The following is a 20564-nucleotide window of genomic DNA, read 5'->3' on the forward strand; positions in this document are numbered from 1 at the left end:
CCAGCTAGGCTGGGGCTGGGGGCAGTGGTAGGTTGGAGGGAGGAGAAGCTCCAGGTACCGGCAAGGGGTGGGGGGAGAGGAGCCGAGCTGGAGTGGGGGAGGAGAAGCCCTGGGCCCCTGCAGGAGCTACACTAGGGGATGGTGAAGGGGGAGAGGAGCCACCCTGGGGCAGGGAGGAGAAGCCCTGAACCCTGGCATAAGACGTGGGGCTGAAGTCCCTGGCTCCAGAGCCCCAGCCACCTTAGTGGCAAAAGGGTCAGGGCTTCAGCCTTGCAACCACTCTGTGTGGAGCTGGCCTGAGCCCCTCTCACTCCCATCCCCCCTGTGGAGCTGGCTCCCACTCTCTGGCTGTGGAGAAATTCAGCCCCAATCTCCCCATGTTGGGATCTCCATTTCCCCCACCAGCACCCAGCCATAAATGGATTTAGCCCAGGAGGCAGGATCAGCATTGGCTCCATTTGGCAGGTGGGCTTTAGGGCACAGAGAGTTGCAATGACTTTTCCCAAGGCTAAGCAGGGAGTCTGTGGCATAGCAGAGACTCAAACCCAGAACACCTGAACGTGAGTCCTGTGCCTTAACCACAAGGCAACATTCCCACCAAAGGAGAGAGAACCTCCTCTGCCACTTTGAGTGTGTGGGTGGGAACAGCCACTGGACAGAGCTGCCAGGAGGTGGGGGGGTTGGATAGTTGGGGGGTGATTAGTGGGTCTGGGGGTCTCTGGATGGGGAGGTCATGGGACAAGGAGCAGGGGGGTTGGATGGGTTGAGGGCTCGGGGGGTGCCTGTCGGGGGGTGGAGTAGAGTTGGGGCAGGCAGGGAGCAGAGGGAGTTGGATGGGTCGGGTGTTCTGGGGGGTCCTGTCAGGGGGCAGGGAGCGGTTGGATAGGAGTGGGAGTTCCGGGGGTCTATCTGGGGGCAGGGATGTGGATTAGGGTCAGGGGGACAGGTAGGGGGCAGGGTCCTAGGGAGGCAGTTACAGTGGGGGGGTCTCAGGAGGGGGACCAAACCCTGGGATAGGTTTTGCAGCAAGACAAGATAGCACAGTAGCCAATGGTTAACAGGTTACATAATGTCTCCACCCTTGGTCTCAAGTTAGTAAGTTAACATTTCATTAACACCTTGATAAAATGTTATTAGTATAAAATATATATGTTGAATTCTGATTTGGGGTCCAGGAACAACTCCTTTGATTGTCCAACAGGTACATTCCTAGGGGTTAAAGCAAAGAAACAGTGAAAGTATATGGCAATAAAGATTGTTTTCTGTGTGTCTGAAGGCAGGCATTGGTCCTTGGGAACGGAGGTGGAAGGATGCCATATCTTATACTGACATGTGCCAACTTTTCATAAACTCAAGGTTGGATCTGTGGGAAGAACGTCTCCCTACAGAAGAGACTGACGCAATAGGAACAGGGATTCTTTGTTCAATCTGCAACTCTGAATAAGACACAATTCTTTAGTTCTTAGCTCCAACACCTGGCAATTTGCGGACCAAGCCTATTTTAGCAAACAAGGCTTTCTGTTAACCCAGCTTTCTTTTAGCTGGTCATTATTTGCTAGGCTTCTCGTCCCTTGATCCTACTCTGGACTTTGGGTCTGGAAAAGAGCTGGCACAATCCATAGACCAGGTTGTTATACAAAATGCACATGAATTTTAACCCTTCATGTACAGTAATGGCAAAGTTCTTGGTTCAGGCTTGTAGCAGTGATGGAATAAACTGCAGGTTCAAATCAAGTCTCTGGAGTCCATCCACAGCTGGGATGGGTCATTCAGTCCTTTATATAGAAATTCAGTTTGTAGCAATGTCCCTAAAGAGGTGTGAAGCAGGATTGGAGACAAGGCATCAGCCTTTTATAGTCTCTTGCAGTGTGGTCTTTGCTTTCTTTGTCCCAATGACACTCTATCCAGCACTTGGCATAGAAAAACCTTAGAATTCTGTCCATAGGCAGGTCCCTGCATACCTTGCTGAGTCACAAGGCGTATCTGCCTTCTCTCAATGGGTCGATTGTATAGCTGATGGTCCTTAATGGGCCATCAGGCAGGATAGGCAGAACTGACACCAACTTGTCTGGCTGGAGTGTTCCCTGGAAGCAGAGCACAAATTTGAAATAGGGACAGCATAGAGCCGATATTCATGATGTCAACTACAAAAATGATACACATCTAGAGATAGCATCATTATAATCAACCAATCAAAACCTCTCCATAAACCCCTTACACAACAACCTTTCTACAATTTTGGTTGCAAATATAGAACCGTGGCTGCAACAGTGATCTATACAGTTACAGATTATGTCAATAACGTCACAGGAGGTGACACGGCATCAGTGAGACTGATACTGGAATACTGCCTCCAGTTTTGGTGTCCTCATTTGAAACAGATGTTGTGAAATTGGAGCTGAAGGAGCAAAGAGCCACCAAATGTTCTGAGGGCTGGAGAAAAATGCCTTCTAGTGAGTTATTGAAAGAGCTCAACCTTTTTAGCTTCTCAAAAGAAGATTGAAAGGTGATTTCATTGAAGTGTTGAAGTGCCTTAATGGAGAAAAAAGATTGGGTGTTAAAGGGCTCTTTAATCGAGCAGAGAAAGACATAACAAGACTCAATGATTGGAAGGTGAAAAGAGACAAATTCATGTTACAACTAAGCCCCAAATAGTCAACAGTGAGGATGATTCACCACAGGAACAAGCTACCAAGGAAAATGGTGGATTCAGCATCTCCTGATGTCATTCAATGAAGACTAGATGCCTTTCTGGAATGTGTTTGCCCCAAAAGTATCTATTGTGTCATACAGGAGGTCTGTGATATGCAGGGGGTCAGATCAGATGTTCTAATGGTATCTTCTGCCATAAAGTAGACTAATTTCTGAAAAACTGAGTGTAGCATTGGGAGCAGCGTCTGATGTTTTCCTGTCTAGCCGGCTTGTTGCCTAGAACGAACGCTCCTTGAGTGGGGTGATCCACAGGGAGTAGCTCAAACCTCCAAAGTGCCTGGCCAGGGGCAGGACATTGGCACAGCAAGGGAGGGGGGTGACAGGAGGTGGTGACCTCACAGAAAGATGCTGACATCAGCCAGGCAGGACAGGGGTGAGGGGCCAGGGAAACCTCAGAGACCCCTGTGGCTTTGCTTCAGCAAGTCTCCTTCTCCAGGTCTCTCTTTGAGGACTGAGAGAGTATTCGGGTTCAAGGATGTGAGCGCCAGAAGGAACCTCTTTCAAGTTTTCTCGTTCCCTTTTAGTGATTTTACTAGAAAAAGCCGTCCCTGTTTACATGGTAAGAAACCTGTTCAGTCTGATCCATCTGGTGACAGTTGAATTCTAGGCATGGAAAACACGAGCTTAAGGAGGCAGAATTTTATTGCTCACCTGGGATTTTGTCCCTTAGAATCACTGGGGACACTAGGGTTTGTCCTTTTTGTTTCACATTTTCCTCCATCCCTCCCTTCCTCCCTCCCTCCCTCCTTTCTCTTCGTCTCTTGCTTTTCTACTTTCTCCTGTTCCCCTCCCAACAGAAGGAGTGAGGGGTGTGTGTGTGTGTGTGTGTGTGTGTGGCGGGGCAGTGCTCTGCAGCTCTCACTGTGGAAGTTCAACCCAAAAATGTGGGGCTTAACTAGGGCTCGGGCAGTGATCCCCACCAGTGACCTGGGCCATCCTTTGGGCTCTCTGGTGAGAACCCTCAGCCTCCCGTCCTCCGTCTCTACCCTGATTGGCTGAGCAGGGGGTTATTGACAGGGAGGAGACTCAGGTCCTTGTTGTTCTCTTTTAAGACCAAGGAAATAAGTCAGAACCAGTTCTGTGTTTGATGAGTTTTGCTGATTCTCGGCATTAATTATCTCTGAGCAGTTCATGATTCTCTCTAACATTGCAGTTCTCCTCAAATACTTGCTGAATAATTACTGTGCACTGTTGTTGGTCTGGAGCTCATCTGAGAGCACTTGATTCAGGTCATTCAATGTCTGAAATTCAAGATCCAATGGTTAGTTTGAAAATCAGGGCTCTGGGGGCCTATTCCCAACTCTGCCTCTGACTGGCTGTGTGACCTAAGACAAGTCAATTCTCCTTTCTCAGCCTTAGCTTCTCCCTCTTTCAAGTAGGGATAATAATGATCCGCTCCTACCTACCTCACGGTGCATGGAGGCAGGGCTGGCTCTAGGTCTTTTGCAGCCCCAAGCAAAACAAATTTTGGCTGCCCCCACCCCAGCCCTGGCCCCCCACACACACTCCCCTGCTGCCCAAGCCCTGGGCTCCGCCCCCCACCTGCACCCCCTGGCTCTCCAACTCTGGGCCTCCTCCCAACCGCATCCCCCTGCCATCCCAGCCCTGGGCTCTCCCCTCCACACCCCGTGTTGCCCCAGCTCTGGGCTCTCCCCGCCCACCAGTGCTCCCCCACCCACACACCCCCTGCCGTCCCAGCCCAGCCTGACTGGCTGTGTGACCTGAGACAAGTCAATTCTCTTTTTCAGCCTGAGCTTCTTCATCTTTCAGGAAGGGATAATAATGATCTACTCCTATCTGCTTCACAGTGGGTGGAGGATGGGGATCCATTGGAGAGTGTCACTAGGAGTAGGGCATAATATGAGGTGTCCTATCACGTTTACTCAGAGGAGATTAGCACATAATAGAATAGCTGAAACAGTCTATTTTATTTGTTTTTTTTATTTTGAAATTGGTAAAAGCAGCAACGACTTAGCTCAGACTGAAGCATCTGATCTAATGTTCGAGCTTTAAGTGTCTCCTCTTTGCATGTGATGAGACAATTTAACACACTGTGACAAGCAGGAGATGCTTTTGTTTTGCAACAAAATACTGTTGCAAAGAACTTTCATCCCGCTTGTTATGATTTTGAGAAACAAACCGGTCTAGTCTGAATGAAATTTCCCCACCATCTCGATTCCTGGGCTCTATCCCTACCTCTAGAGGAGAGGGGGACGGTTTGTCCCTTAGAACAGGAGTCAGGACCAGTGGCTTCTCTTTCTGGCTCTGCCACCACCTTTCTGTGTATGCCCTTGGGTAGGTCACTTCCCTTCTCTGTATCTCAGGCTCCTCCCCATCTGTCCAATGGGAACAGGGACAGTTCTCAAACTCTGGACAGTTGTGAACCTGAGTGAGATAAGGGGCATTAAAGCCCTGTGTGAAGGAGAAAGGGGAGTTTCACAATGTTTAGCACCAAGGAATTCTAAAGTTTGCTAAAGTGTCTTGTTTGCAGAAACAAGAAATGGTCGGGGCCTAACTTTTTTAAAGCCCATTCAGGGATGTGAGTCCCTGTCTTTTAGGTACCTGGGGTTCTTGGCCAGCAGGAGAGAAGAGGTTCCTGCCTCCGTTTTTGGGGCCTAAACAAACCAGGTGTTGTGCCCCAGTTCTCGTCTGAAATCCCTGAAAAAGAACATCTTCCCATCCATGAACAAGACAGGACCTAACATGCTAGTTATATTTTAATAAGACAAAAGCCTCCTCAAACCCAGTGTCACAATCACTGGAATGATTTTGCCTTGATATTTTACCGGCCGCAGACACAAAGCGAGTCAAATTACAGTTTCTGTTCGGAGTCAGTGCACACACAAGAATTCGGAGGCTTTTCATTCCTTAGGTTCTGCTGCCATTTCATTTCTGTCCTCTTCCAAGATTTATCATTGTGCAAAGCAATGTTTGGCCTTGGGAGTGTCCCCTCTGGTCCTGCCTGCCGCCTATGGGCAATTTAAAAGGTCCCAGAGATCCCTGCCACCACCACCACCAGCACAAGGGGGCTAAGGCAGTTTTCTGCTCGCCCTCGCTCCGTGTGGCATGCCACCCCCAGAAGCAGCTGGCACGTCACTGCAGCCCCTGAGGTGTGGGGAGGTCTCCCCGAGTGCCAACTCTGCCTACTGTGGCAATGGGAGCTGTGGGGTGGAGTCTTCTGGCAGCGGTGCACAGAGACACTCCCAGCCCTCCTGCTTAGAGGCTGCTTCCAGAGAGGGGTGCGCATTGCTTTTGTGAAATGCCTGAGGTAAATGCTGCACCCCTCACCCTCTCCTGCACCCCTCACACCCTGCTCCAACTCAAACCCCATATCCGCACCCAAACTCCCTCCAAGACCCTGCCCACCACACCCACTCCTGCACTCCAACCCTCTGACTACGCCCAGACCCTGCACCCAAAGTCTTTCCCAGAGCGCAACCCCTCTCCCTCCCACACCCAAACTCCCTCCCAGAGCCTGACACAGACGTGGGGTGGGACAGGACTTGGTCCCATTCTGGGAACCACCAAAAATTATACAAACCTGCCACCTCTGTCCAGCCCAACCTTCTACTGATGCACCTCAGCCCACACCCGTGCAGGGTTTGAAGCTTTCATTGCTTAAATGCCAGGACACTGAGGGATTTCAGCTCCCCTTTGCCCAGAGGGAACCTTCACCTCACTCCCAACCAGGTTCTTGTCCACGGGATCACTGTAGGGGGGCTGGGTCCCTCTGGGTCTTTTTTCTCTCTAGGACAGGCCAGGGTGCAATAACTGGGGCATCTGAGCACCCAGGACCTTCTGTGGGGCTGCCATTTCCCTTCCCCTTCTGTGGTCCCATCTGTCACTGACTCCAGCCTTTTTTCTATCCATCGTCAGCACCATCCCAAGCCAGCTGCACCCGCCTCAAAAAGTCAGTGTCCCCTGGTGGGTGTAAATCACTGACCTCTCTCCTCTCTGAGCACTGACAGCCCCTCTGTTTCCTTGCCTCTCGGGCTGTGCAGATGGGACCTTTCCCTCCAGTGCTGGAGGATTCGCCCTTCTCATCTACCATTGTCCCAAGCAGCACCGCGGGTGAGAATCTTAAACATAGTGAGGTGACTTAGGAGCAGAAACTCCCCCAGGACCTTCCATGCAATTTTCCCTTGCCCCTCAGTGAGCAGGATTGAAGCTCAGGCATGGAGCCTGGTGGGCCACATCCCCTCTGGGCATGAGCAAAGCAGCAGGGTGTGAAAAAGAGCCTGGAGATGCTGGGGATTGAACCCAGGACCTCATACATGCAAAGCATGTGCTTTATCCCTGAGCTACACCTCCACCTTGGGTGGGTCCCTGCTCTGAGGGTCAAACCTGCTCATGGGGAACACTTTGCAGCAGGGCAAGATTCTACACAGCAGAGGAGGAGAGAGAGTGCATGCCCTGGACCCAGGGTGCAGCGATACAAGACTCAGCCCTCATACTGCATTGGCTGGGTGCAGGGGTGAAAGTAACTTACAGGACTTACCGGTACTGTGGGAGTCCTGAGGGGGCGTGGCATCATCCAGAAGAGGCGTGGCCTCTGAAGAGTTAAAGGCCCTGGGGCACCAGCTGTGGCTGGGAGACCCAGAGCCTTTAAATCAACCAGGGGCTCCTAGCTGAAGAGGTCGCTGGGAGCCCCCCGGGACTCATGGGGTAAATTAAAGGGCCTGGGCCTTCGGCCACCAGGAGAACCCCGAGCTTTGCGGGGCTGGGGCAGGGATTTAAAGGGCCCAGAGCTCCTGCCACTGAGGGGAGCAATGAGACCTTTAAATCCCAGCCCCAGCCCGGTCACCAGAGCCGCGGCCGGGATTCAAAGGACTCTGGGCTGCCTGCAGGGGCTGGGAGCTCTGAGCCCTTTAAATCTCAGCTGCAGCTGGGATTTAAAGGGCTCTGGGCTGCCTGCAGCCGCGGGGAGCTCTGAGCCCTTTCAATCCCGGCCCCAGCCCGGCCGCCAGAGCCCTGGCCATGGGCAGTCCAGAGCCCTTTCAATCCCCGCCGTGGACGCCGGTGCGGTCCAACACGGTGTACTGGCTCTTGCTAGTACGCCATAGCAGACTGGACCGGCTTACTTTCACCTCTGGGTGGGTGGGTGGTGCTGCAATCCCCTGCTAGAAAGTAATGGTGGTGGGGGACTCTGTGAGCAGCTCAACACCCAACCCTGGTGGCAGACGCAGTGTGGGGGACTCCAGGTGTTTCTAGGATCCACGATTTCCACCTGCATGTAAAATCCAGCTTTTCCCAGCACATTCACTGCAGTGCAATTGGGTCAGTGTTTCCATGGCTGCACAGCAAAGAATCGCTCCCAGTTTCCTCTCTATCTGCAGCAGGATTAGTCTGTGTCGGTGGTTAATGAGGTGGATCTTGTAGTTTGTTATTCATTCCCCACCTTGATAATTCAGACAGTCCCTTTCCTACTCAAATCCCCAGCACCTCAGTGACCCTGGTAGCAGGGGTTGGGTTTTCCCTGAGGGCCTGAGATTTTCAGGGGTCTTTTTCCCTTCAGCTGGAGTGAACTCAGCTTTTCCCCATCCCAGACATTCCATGAAATGACAACAGCAGCATAAAGAAAGAGGGGAGGGAACATCTCATGGCCAGGGCTGGATGTGCCCAGGGCCCACCTGCTTGGCCATTGTTTCCATGGAATTTGGCCCCCTGCTTTGCACAAGGGACAGAGAAAGATCTTGCTGTTCCTGTGTCTGTGCAAAGAAAATTGTGCTTCTGTATGAAAGGGAGGTGGGAAATGGCCCCATGATGGGACAATATCCTCAGGATTTAGACCTAAGGACTCAGGTTGAGAACTGATTTAACTCCACTCATCTGGGATTTAACAAATTCCCTTCCACGGAGACACTGGGAACTTGTGACCTTGATCCAGACTCTGCAGCTTCAGGCTGCTTTAACTCCTGGTAAAAACCTGAACTTGATTCCAAGAAGGGAGAGAGGAGAAGCCTGAAGTTGCCTTTCGTCCAAGGCTGGGATCTCCTGGATGGGTAAAAACGTCCTTCCCTGCTACCAGGGGACAGCAGCTACTGGAGACATAGCAGAGCTCTGAGGAAGGGGGATTGTTGAATGCACTTTATGCGCACAGGGCCCCACTAACTCTAAATCCCCCACTCTAGCAGGAACTTAGAAAGTCAGACCTCGGTCAATGGCAGGACTGGGCTTTGAAAAAGAGATTCGTTTTTCCTCCCCGTCATGAGAAAGAAAGTAAGAGCTGGCAGCTCTGGTGCAGAAAACCACTTTTTCCTCTAGCTGCGGAGCTTCCAACCAGGCGCAGACGACTGGTGTCTCCTGAAGGGGGGGGGGCACAATGTCAAGGTTCAGCCCCATCCCCTTGCAATCAACAGCCCCCCCAGCTGTGAACAGTGCAGGGAGAGGAAGCAGCAAAGACAGCCTCTCTCCACTCACCCCTGCAGCAGCTGCTGTACAGGGAAGGGGCCTGGTAGCACCACATGATGTAGCAGGCGATAGCTAGCCCAGGTGCGGCACATGACCCCACACACGCCCTCTGCTAGTGTTGCCTCTGAAATTAGGAACACTGGTGAGTTCAGGGCACAGCTGCACACCCAGAAGAAAGCCCAGCATGACACGCCCAGGGTGAAGGGGGTGCTAACGCCTGGCATCAAACCAGAAACCTTTAGATCTTCAATCCAATGCACTCCCAGCTGAGCTACTTTGGCAAGGACCAGGCCCACCACGAAGGCTTAATACATGAGCTGCAGCACATGCTGGAAAGATTTAAATCTGGATGTCACAAAGCAGGAGCCAAGCAGTGGACTTGGCCCGGAGGGGCAGGCTGGGGTTTCCTATATCCCATTCACTCAAGCCAGCACCTGCCCCCTCACAAGCTGTCACTGGCACCCCCAGGTCGGCAAGAAAGGAGCAGCGGTTCTCACAGGAACAACCTCACCCACAGCTCGCAGGCTCCTCCCAAGCCTAAAAGGGAAAACCATCTTTCCAGAAAGCAACTGACTAGGACTCATCATTCTCAATAGAACATCTCTCCAGTCAGCAATGGCAAATGCAAGATGGACATCGCTTGCTATTTTAGCACTTGGAAATGTCATCAACTAGTCTCTGGATCTCTCGAATGCTGCGCTTCAGCTCATGGGGGAAAGGAGAGAGAAGCGACCTTTCAGCTAAAGCCCTGGGGTTAACATCCTAACGCTGTCTCCTACTGTAACACTACTTAATACTGGCCAGCCCTGTGCTGGTGACAGTTCCATTGCTAGGTGTTAGTACATTTCAGTTACTGTCAAAATTAAAAAGTTTCTATATGCTTAGAGGAAATGAATTTGTTTTATTTGCTTATATGTGGCATGAATAAATACAGGTTTACAGAACCTAGCCTGCAAATTTAGCATCTTATATGACAGAGAAAGTCATGCATCGAAATCATAAAGTGAGCTACAAATGCAATGAAAAATAAGATATTCAAAATTTAACATGGGGGGGGCACCAAAGACATGTCTTGCGTGAGGTGCCCTTTGGTCTAGGGGAGGCCCTGTCAGGGAGAACAGGAGTTAGTGTCACATGCCTATTTTCAGGCTGTAATCTGTGGGCACCCTGCTCTGTGGGAGGGATCGTGGTAGCCCAGACTCAGGGCTGGAACAGACTCCTGATTGAGGGGGTGGCTGCATGGCTTACAGCGCTCTGATGTCTCAGACAATGTGTCTCTCCCAAAGCCTCAGATCTGTGTCCCCAGAAGGCTCCTGTGCTGCCGCCGCTCCTTTCACCTTCTACAGCAAGGAGCAGCAGCAAGGGTCAGGGATGAGCCATAGGCACTAGGTGGGGGGCAGAGGCTTCAGGAGCCCAGAGTGTTTGCCTGTCTGGGCATTTTGGCTGAGACCTCAGGGACACATTGTGCGCCAGAATTCCAGGCATCTGTATGAAAGGAGCATAAAGACGTAAGAGCAGCCAGACTGGGTCAGACTGGGTTCATCTCGCCCAGTGTCCTGTCTTCCCATAGTGGCCAAAGCCAGGTGCCCCAGAGGGAATGAACAGAACAGATAATTATCAAGTGATCTATCCCCTGTCACCCACTCCTAGCAAACAGAGATTAGGGACATCTTTCCTGCCCATCCTGGCTCAGAGCATATCCTCCATGAATCGATTTAGCTCTTTTTTTGAGCCCTGTTAGAGTTTTGGCCTTCACAAGATCCTCTGGCAAGGAGTTCCACACGTTGACTGTGCATTGTGTGAAAAAATACTTCTGTTTGTTTGTTTTAAATGTGCTGCCTATTAATTTCACTTGGTGACCCCTAGTTCTTGTGTTATGAGAAGGAATAAGTAACACTTCCTTATTTACTTTCTCCACACCAGTCATGATTTTATAGACCTCTATCATATTTCCCCTTGGTCATCTTTTCTCCAAGCTGAAAAGTCCCAGGCTTATTATTCTCTCTTCATATGGCAGACACTCCATACCCCTTTTCTGAACCTTTTCCAATTCCAATACATCTTTTCTGAGATGGGGTGACCGTATCTGCATGCAGCATTCAAGATGTGGGCGTACCATGGATGTATACAGCGGCAATAAGATTTTCTCTCTTATATTCTCTCTCTTTCCTAATGATTCCCAACATTCTGTTCGCTTTTTACCGACCACTGCACACTGAATGGATGTTTGCAGAGAACTATCCACAGTGACTCCAAGATCTCTCACTTGAGTGGCAACAGCTATTTGACATCCCATCGTTTTATATGTAGAGTTGAGATTGTGTTTGCCAATGTGCATCACTTTGCATTTATCAGCATTGAATTTCATCTGCCATTTTGTTGCCCTTTCACCTAGTTTTGTGAAATCTCTTTTTAGCTCCTCACAGGCTGCTTTGGACTTAACTGTCCTCTGTAGTTTTGGATCATCTGCAAATTTTGTCACCTCTCTGTTTAGCAGATCGTTTATCAATATGTTGACTAGTCCTGGCCCCAGTATAGACACCACTAGGTACCAATTTGCATCCTGAAAACTGACCATTTATTCCTACCCTTTGTTTCCCAGCTTTTAACCAGTTATTGAGCCATGTGAGGAGCTTCCAGAGGTGAAAGTAAGCCAGCATGTTCTGGTATGGGGTACTGGCAAGAGCGGGTACGCTGTGCCAGCCCGGCCTGGCTTTCCCAGTCTGGTGATTTAAAGGGCCCAGGGCTCCCTGCAGTGGCCGGAGCCCCAGGCCCTTTAAATCGCCTCCTGAGCCCCCCTGTCGGAGCCCTGGGACCTTTAAATCACCTCCCAAGCCCTTCTGCTGGAGCCCCCGGGAACAAATCACTGCCATGGATGCTGCTCTCTCCTGCACTACGAACACAGAGCAGGGGCGGTGGGAGCTTCCTTACAGTGGGGCGGGGACACTGTTGTCTGAACTGTGGCGCTCTCATGACACCCCTTCCCCAAGGAACCACACTCACACCACCCCTCCCCCTGAGGCCACATCCACAGAACACCTCTTCCTCCCAAGACTCCACCCTTTCCCCCCCCCCATAACTTGTCCTAACAGCCGGTAAAGAGTGGTGGGGCCATGACCCCCTAACCCCCTGTTCCAGCACACCTGACAAGAGCTAAGCAGGCCACAGCGTGCATGTGTGACAGAGGCTGCTGTGCTGTGCTGAGCTGAGCCAGTGAGGGCTGTGCCCCTCCCCCTTCCTCAGGACTGGTTGCTTGCAGCAGCTGTCTGAACTTAGAGACAGTGTGGGCACACGAGTGACCAACACACTCACTCTTCCCCAACACACACACTCCCTTCTCCCCACACACACAAACACACACTCACTCACTCTTCCCCCCGCACCCAAACACATTGCAGTTGAAAAGCAGCTGGCAATCTAGTAGGATTCCCATGGAACAATGGGATAGAGAAACCTGCATCATGTGATGCTGTACCAGCCTGTGAGGCATTGCAAACCCTTCCCAAAGCACCTGCAGCCAGTTGCACAGCTACCCACAGTGCATTGCTCTCTGTGGCCATCCAAGATTCTAGCCTGGATGTGCTCTGGTAAGACAAGAGGCATAGTGTGGACATGCAACAGCTGTTTAATTCAAACACTTTAAAGCCACATTATCCAATAGTGTAGATATAGCTTGAGAGCAAGACAAGACCCAACTCTCTTGAAACTAAAGGACCACAACTTCCTCTGTAGTTGACAAGATTTGAACCTGCGGGGGGAAACCCCAATAGATTTCTAGCCCATCACCTTAACCACTCAGCCACAACTACTTGCTCAAGATGGGTCTCTCACTACACTCCAGTTCTGTTCTCATTGAGTGATCAATTCCAGATGTTCCCTCAGACCAGCTTCCACAACACACACACTGCTGTGCCATTGTGTAAGTGTGTCCCTGGCTGAACTGCAAGAATTCCTGCTCATTTCCCTTCTGGTTAGAGCATGAGGAGAGTGTGTTTGTGGTCAATGACGTTCCTGTAGATTGTTGTCCATTTCCTGCCTTGATCATTCAGACAGTTCCTTTACCATCATATCCCCAGCACATCAGGGATTGCAATAGCAGGGGGCAGGTTTTCTCTGGGGCACTGAGATTTGCCAAGGGGTTGGTGGCTCCTTTCTTTCCTTACCCTGGAGTAAACTCGGCTTTTTATTCCATCCTTGATGTTTCAAGGAATAACAAGAGATGACTGAGGAAAGAGGTGGACAGGGCGAGTCTCAGGGGAGGGGCAGAGAGGTGGGGAAAGCAGGAAGACCTTGGGGTAGCGGGTGGAGAGGCACAAGGAGGCTTTCGGGGAGGAGAGGAGCAAGCAAAAGGTGGACCAGCAGGCATCAGCCAAAGAGGAAGAGCAGGGGTGGGAAATGGCCAAATGGGAGTGAGGGCAGAGCACAGGTGGGGCCTCAGAGGGAGGAGAATGAGTCAAAGAGGTGGAGTGGGCAGGTCCACCCAGAGGATTCAGAAAGCCTGAGGCAAAACAATTTTGAGGGCCCCTTCCATAAAAAAAAGTTGCAATACTATGTTCTCATGGGATCCCTGCAGGGCCTGGAGTAAATTGCCCCACTTGCCCCCCCCCGGGTGACCGTGCCCTCAGCCTCTCCTTGTAAGTCCCCTGCCCCCTAATCATTTTTGTGATTCTCTCCAATTTGTTTCTGTAGTGGGAGGGCAAAAACTGGACACAATGCTCCAGATGTGGCCTCACCAGTGCCAAATAGAGGGGAATAATCACTTCCCTCGATCTGCTGGCAATACTCCTACTCATCCAGCCCAATACAACCAGTTACCCATATTGAATGCAGACCCACCAATATTTGGTCAGTTGGTTACTGTCATTCAGGAGGTTCTTTCCTACCTAGTCATAAAGAATGAAGAGGCTCTAAGCAGAGAGGAGAGAGCTGTTCCGTCCGTGCAGTTAATCCTTCTCCCAGAGAGGTGGTAGCTATGTCATTGGGGGAAGTTATGTGGTGGGTGTGCAAGCTGCGGTGTCTACATGTATCTATAAGTTTAATCAAACCCAATTTTTAAAAGCACTGTGGTCTGGGAAGAGAACAGGAGATCTCTGAGGCAGGGCCTGTCCTTCAAAATCTTTAAGATCACTGACTTACCCCCACAGCAATCGTGGGGGTATAGCTCAGTGGCAGAGTGTTTGACTGCAGATCAAGTAGTCCTTGGCTCTAATCCCATTGCCCGCTTATAAACCTCTTCTTTCAACAAAAATAATTACATTTCCATTATGTTGAGGAGTTCCACTGAATAGGGATCCCTGAAATGAATGGAAACACTCAATATTTTCCTGTGCAAATGCATAAAAACCTAGCAAACATGTGACTCCACTGAAATCAGTTCCAATCCTCTAAAAGATTAAAGAATCCTTACTGAGGTTGCAGGAAAAAACCATCCAGATGTGTAGAAAGAATAGTAAATATGGCAGGCGACCAGCTTGGCTTAACAGTGAAATCCTTGCTGATCTTAAACGCAAAAAAGAAGCTTCCAAGAAGTGGAAGATTGGAGAAATGGCCAGGGAGGAGTATAAAAATATTGCTCAGGCATCCAGGAGTGAAATCAGGAAGGCCAAATCACACATGGAGTTGCAGCTAGCAAGAGATGTTAAGAGTAACAAGAAGGGTTTCTTCAGGTATGTTAGTAACATGAAGAAAGTCAAGGGAAGTGTGGGCCCCTTACTGAATGAGGGAGGTAACTTAGTGGACAGAGGATGTGGAAAAAGCTAATGTACTCAATGATTTTTTTGCCTCTGTCTTCACAAACAAGGTCAGCTCCCAGACTGCTGCACTGGGCAGCACAGTATGGGGAGGAGGTGACCAGCCCTCTGTGGAGAAAGAAGTGGTTCGGGACTATTTAGAAAAACTGGAGACGAGCACATGTCCATGGGGCCGAATGCGCTGCATCCGAGGGTGCTAAAGGAGTTGGCGGATGTGATTGCAGACCCATTGGCCATTATCTTTGAAAACTCATGGCAATCGGGGGAGGTCCCGGATGACTGGAAAAAGGCTACTGTAGTGCCTATCTTTAAAAAAGGGAAGAAAGAGGATCCAGAGAACTACAGGCCAGTCAGCCTCACCTCAGTCCCTGGAAAAATCATGGAGCAGGTCCTCAAGGAATCAATTCTGAAGCACTTAGAGGAGAGGAAACTGATCAGGAACAGTCAGCATGGATTCACCAAGGGCAAGTCATGCCTGACTAACCTAATTGCCTTCCATGAGGAGATAACTGACTCTGTGGATGAGGGGAAAGCAGTGGATGTGTTATTCCTTGACTTTAGCAAAGCTTTTGATATGGTCTCCCACAGTATTCTTGCCAGCAAGTTAAAGAAGTATGGGCTGGATGAATGGACTGTAAAATGGATAGAAAGCTGGCTAGATCGTCAGGCTCAATGGGCAGTGATCAATGGCTCCATGTCTAATTGGCAGCCAGTTTCAAGCGCAGTGCCCCAAGGGTCGGTCCTGGGGCTGGTTTTGTTCAATATCTTCATTGATGATCTGGAGGATGGTGTGGATTGCACCCTCAGCAAGTTTGCAGATGACACTAAACTGGGAGGAGTGTTATATATGCTGGAGTGTAGGGATAGGATACAGAGGGACCTAGACAAATTAGAGGACTAGGGCAAAAGAAATCTGATGAGGTTCAACAAGGACGAGTGCAGAATCCTGCACTTAGGACGGAAGAATCCCTTCACTGTTACAGATTAGGGACCGGATGGCCAGGCAGCAGTTCTGCAGAAAAGGACCTAAGGGTTACAGTGGATTAGAAGCTGGATATAAGTCAGCAGGGTGCCCTTGTTGCCAAGAAGGCTAATGGCATTTTGGGCTGAATAAGTAGGGGCATTGCGAGCAGATCGAGGGATGTGATCATTCCCCTCTATTTGACATTGGTGAGGCTTCATCTGGAGTACTGTGTCCAGTTTTGGGCCCCACACTACAAGAAGGATGTGGAAACATTGGAAAGAGTCCAGCAGAGGGCAAAAAAAATGATTAGGGGTCTGGAGCACATGACTTATGAGGAAAGACTGAGGGAACTGGGCTTGTTTAGTCTGCAGAAGAGAAGACTGAGGGGGGATTTGATAGCTGCTTTCAAGTACCTGAAAGGGAATTCCAAAGAGGATGGATCTAGACTGTTCTCTGTGGTACTTGATGACAGAACAAGCAGTAATGGTCTCAAGTTGCAACGGGGGAGGTTTAGGTTGGATATTAGGGAAAAGCTTTTTCACTAGGAGGGTGGTGAAGCACTGGAATGGGTTACCTAGGGAGGTGGCGGAATCTCCTTCCTTAGAAGTTTTTAAGGTCAGCCTTGACAAAGCCCTGGCTGGGATGATTTAGTTGGGGATTGCTCCTGCTTTGAGCAGTGGATTGGACTAGATACCTCCTGAGGTCCCTTCCAACCCTGATATTCTATGATTATATGACTAGATGCTCTAATGGTCTCTTCTGGCCATAAAGTCGATGCATTTCTGAAAAACCGAGTGTAACATTGGGAACAGCGTCTGATGTTTTCCTGTCTATCCGGCTTGCTGCCTAGAACGAACGGTCCTTGAGTGGGGTGATTCACAGGGAGTAGCTCAAACCTCCAAAGTGTCTGGCCAGGGAAGGACATTAACACAGCAAGGGAGGGGTGTGACAGTGACATCAAAAAGGCCTTTTGCAGGGCCTCAGACTATTGGTCAAAGGTGATGGGGCGCTGGTGACCTCACAGAGAGACGCTGACATCAGCCAGGCAGGACAGGGGCAAGGGGCCAGTGAAACCTCAGAGACCCCTGTGGCTTTGCTTCAGCAAGTCTCCTTCTCCAAGTCTGTCTTTGAGGACTGAGAGAGTATTCGGGTTCACAGATGTGAGCACCAGGAGGAACCTCTTTCGAGTTTTTTCCTTCTCTTGTAGTGATTTTACTAGAAAACAGCCGTCCCTGTTTAGAAGGTAAGAGCCTCCTGGAGGTTTGAAACCTGTTCAGTCTGATCCATCTGGTGACAGCTGAATTCTAGGCATGGAAAACAGGAGCTTAAGGAGGCAGAATTTTATTCCACACCTGGGATTTTGTCCCTTAGAATCACTGCAGACATTAGGGTTTGTCCTTTTTGTTTCACCGTTTCCTCCATCCATCCCTCTCTCCTTTTTCTTTGTCTCTTGCTTTTCTCCTTTCTCCTGTTCCCCTCCCAACACTAGGAGACGTCTGTGTGTGTGTTTTTCAGGGGAGTGCTCTGCAGCTCTCACTGTGGAGAGTCCAGCCAAATATGTCGGGCTGAAATAGTGCTCAGGCAGTGATCCCCACCAGTGACCTGGGCCATCTTTTGGGCTCTCTGGTGAGAACCCTCAGCCTTCCGTTCTCAGTCTCTACCCTGGTTGCCTGAGCAGGGGGTTATTGACAGGGAGGAGACTCAGGTCCTTGTTGGTCTCTTTTAAGACCAAGGAAATAAGTCAGAACCAGTTCTATGTTTGATGAATTTTGCTGCTTCTCTGCATTAATTGTCTCTGAGCAGTTCATGATTCTCTCTAACATTGCAGTTCTCCTCAAATACTTGCTGAATAATTACTGTGCACTGTTGTTGGTCTGGAGCTCCTCTGAGAGCAATTTATTCCGGTCATTGAATGTCTGAAATTCAAGATCCGAAGGTAAATTTGAAAATCAGGGCTCTGGGTTCCTATTCCCAACTCTGCCTCTGACTGGCTGTGTGACCTAAGACAAGTCAATTCTCCTTTCTCAGCCTTAGCTTCTCCCTCTTTCAAGTAGGGATAATAATGATCTGCTCCTACCTACCTCAACACACTCACCCTTCCCCAACACACATACTGTCTCTCTCCACACACAAGCAGTCTCCACACTGCAGTTGAAAAGCAGCTGGCAATCTAGTAGGAGGCCCCTGGAACAATGGGATAGAGAAACCTCCATCACTGAAAGTGCAGCCATAAAGACAGCACATAGCAGCCTTCCCTAGCAGGGGTGGGGGGTCGAGAAGCGAGATCATCCGAGCTCCCTGCATCCAGGTCACTTTCCTCAGCTGGGCTGCATAGCGGGAGGGCAGAGAGCAGCAGCTTCTGATGCTCCCCTCACAGCACAGCCCAGGTGGGGAAAGTGACCAGGACACATGGAGCACATAGTGCTGCTCCTCGCTCTCCCCAACCATCTGAGGAAGGCAAAAGTAAATCTTGTCTTCATGGGCTGCTCGCCGTGACGTCCTTTTTCTGTGCCACAGCTGAAAAAAACATCCCACACAGAAAAGCAGGAGGCCAAAAAGAAACCTAGCAGCTGCTGAAATAGTTCAGTTGGGAGCGTACTAGACTAACAGGCTCTTCTATCCCCCTTTGTGCAGGGGTGGGGATGTTTTCTGAAAGTGCAGCAGTGCCTTTAACTGCCACGAGTCCCTCATTTCAGGCTATGCAGCAGGAAAAGACAGCTTGGGCTTCTGCACCGAGTTGGCCCACCTGACCTTTCATTCTTCTCTTGCTCTTTCTCAGCAAGAGGAAGAAAAAGCAGCTCTCCCTCAAGCTGGAGTCACAAGGGCGACGTAAGGATGACTTCCTGAGTGCCGGCTCAAGTCCTCTGCTCTGCCAGCTGACCCATCAAAGGGCTGGCACCACTTTCTCTAGGTTTCCCCATCGGTGTGTGCCAGGCTAGTAACACTTTAGCTCTATCCCTTCACTTTTCCATTATACTAACAAACCCATCTGGATGGGCAGAAGCAACATACAATTTCTTTGTTCACACATATTAATAAGGATGTAAGAGACACATCCTGGCTTGGCCTGCCAGTTCTTCCTTGCAAGTCTTGAGGGAAATGGGGAACATCTGTACTTTGGAATTTGCAGGTGTTGTCCTGGGCCATCAAATAAAACAGTTGCAAATACTTTTTTCAGGCAGGCACCATGGCTTAGCTGGCTAAAGCAGCTGTTTAATAAACAGGAGATCCTGGGTTCAATTCTCAGTGGTGCCTTGTTGTATGGCTTTTGTCTCCTCACTCACATTTTCCTGTGTCTTTCTGGGAAGCAGAGACCACCTCCCTTGGCAACACAAGTAATTGCTTACTAAAGAAAAGGCTTCTTTGGCGAGAAGCACTGGAAAGAATCAAATCACAAGCCTGGAGTTGATGAAAAGGCTGCTGTGACTGGTATTAGCATGGTGGTTGCTTTGACTGCAATTGCTGCAACATGAGATTCTGTGTCCCATGTCCTTGTGATTTGCTGGGGATGTCCACACACAGATGTCATGTCACCTTCCTTTTGATTGTCACTGATGAAAAATGGAGCAGCTGGGAGAAAAGTCCCAGACAGCAGCACCATGGCTAAGCTGGCCAAGGCACCTGCCAGGTAAAGTGGAGGTTAGAGATGCAGCTCTCAGTGGTGCTTTGCCAAATGTGTCCGCTCTTCCCACCTTTTGGTCAATCCTTTGAGGAAACAGAGAAGACTGCCTCTGCCTTGCAATGCAAATACTTGCAAAAGAAACTGGTTGTTTTTTCTGACAAGTGTCAGAAGGAGGCACCTAAGAAAGTCATAGTTGCTGGGATTCCCATCTGTGAACACAGCACAGACGGGAATTCCAGCATCTATCCACATGCCTCCAGCTGTGTGCACTGGGCCAGCTGTAGCTGTGACTGGCTGATGGAGGGATGGGTTGGAGCAGCTGGGCAGAGCTGTGCCTGTGCTACACAGAGAGGTGCATGTGAAACTTGGGGGGCCAATTCTGCCTCATTTCCATGTTGAGTGTTGTAGGCTTTGTCAGTAAAGGTGCCCAAGGGTGTGTTCTTGCCTTGGGGGTTGTCAGCACTCTGGGGGCAGATGTTTGCGTGAACTGTGGGGCTCAGTGAGGAGTAAGGGAAGGCAGTGACTCACAGGGAAAACTCAGGTTGAGGGCAAGGGTGTGGTAACACTGTGCAAGTCTCAGATGGTCTGTGTGCAGGAGGCTCAGTACTGGAGAGCAGCCCAGGGGTAGGAAGCTTTTGTTTGCTATGATGGAGTTGAACCCGAATATTATCTTAGCAAAGAGAAGATGTTAGACATTCTGCTGTACTGCTCTGCAAATCAACAGTACTGGCCTCTGAGCGCTATCCCACAGTGCACCATTGTGACCACTCTGGACAGCAATCTGAACTCGGATGCACTGGCCAGGTAGACAGGAAAAGCTCTGCGAACTTTTGAATTTCATTTCCTGTTTGCCCAGCGTGGAGCTCTGATCAGCACAGGTGGTGATGCTGTCCCAAATCCAAAAAGAGCTCCACTATAGACCGTACAGGAGATACTGGATCTGATCACTCTACGGGGAGACAAATCTGTTCTATCACAGCTCCGTTAGAGAAGACGAAATGTCAAAGCATTTGAAAAAATCTCCAGGCTATGATACAGAGTCCACAGCACAGTGCTGCGTGACAAGCGTAACGGAAAGCCAAAGAATCAAATGGATGCTCATGGA

General features: G+C 50.0%; 2 protein-coding genes, 1 long non-coding RNA gene and 2 other non-coding genes across 22 annotated transcripts in view; 2 read left to right on the plus strand and 3 right to left on the minus strand.

Moving 5' to 3' along the window:
* Positions 1 to 18472, minus strand: part of LOC127039482 (uncharacterized) — a 29483-nt gene extending 11011 nt beyond the window's left edge. Inside the window, exons 1-2 of the long non-coding RNA XR_007771013.1 lie at positions 17190 to 18472; positions 3281 to 3363 (exon numbers count right to left, since the gene is read on the minus strand). This is a non-coding gene — a long non-coding RNA (uncharacterized LOC127039482). The remainder of the gene's footprint in view (positions 1 to 3280; positions 3364 to 17189) is intronic.
* Positions 1 to 20564, minus strand: part of LOC127039347 (gastrula zinc finger protein XlCGF57.1-like) — a 284061-nt gene that overhangs the window by 76621 nt on the left and 186876 nt on the right. The gene's annotated exons all lie outside the window — the stretch shown is intronic.
* The window catches only part of LOC127039367 (zinc finger protein 383-like), a 124680-nt gene that overhangs the window by 43805 nt on the left and 60311 nt on the right, over positions 1 to 20564 (plus strand). The gene's annotated exons all lie outside the window — the stretch shown is intronic.
* Positions 6952 to 7023, minus strand: TRNAA-UGC (transfer RNA alanine (anticodon UGC)). Its single transcript has one exon. It is a non-coding gene; the product is annotated as a tRNA-Ala (tRNA).
* Positions 19019 to 19092, plus strand: TRNAI-AAU (transfer RNA isoleucine (anticodon AAU)). The gene has a single exon. It is a non-coding gene; the product is annotated as a tRNA-Ile (tRNA).

This window comes from Gopherus flavomarginatus, chromosome 23 (genome assembly GCF_025201925.1).
Source record: "Gopherus flavomarginatus isolate rGopFla2 chromosome 23, rGopFla2.mat.asm, whole genome shotgun sequence".
Classification (NCBI taxonomy): Eukaryota; Metazoa; Chordata; order Testudines; family Testudinidae; genus Gopherus; species Gopherus flavomarginatus.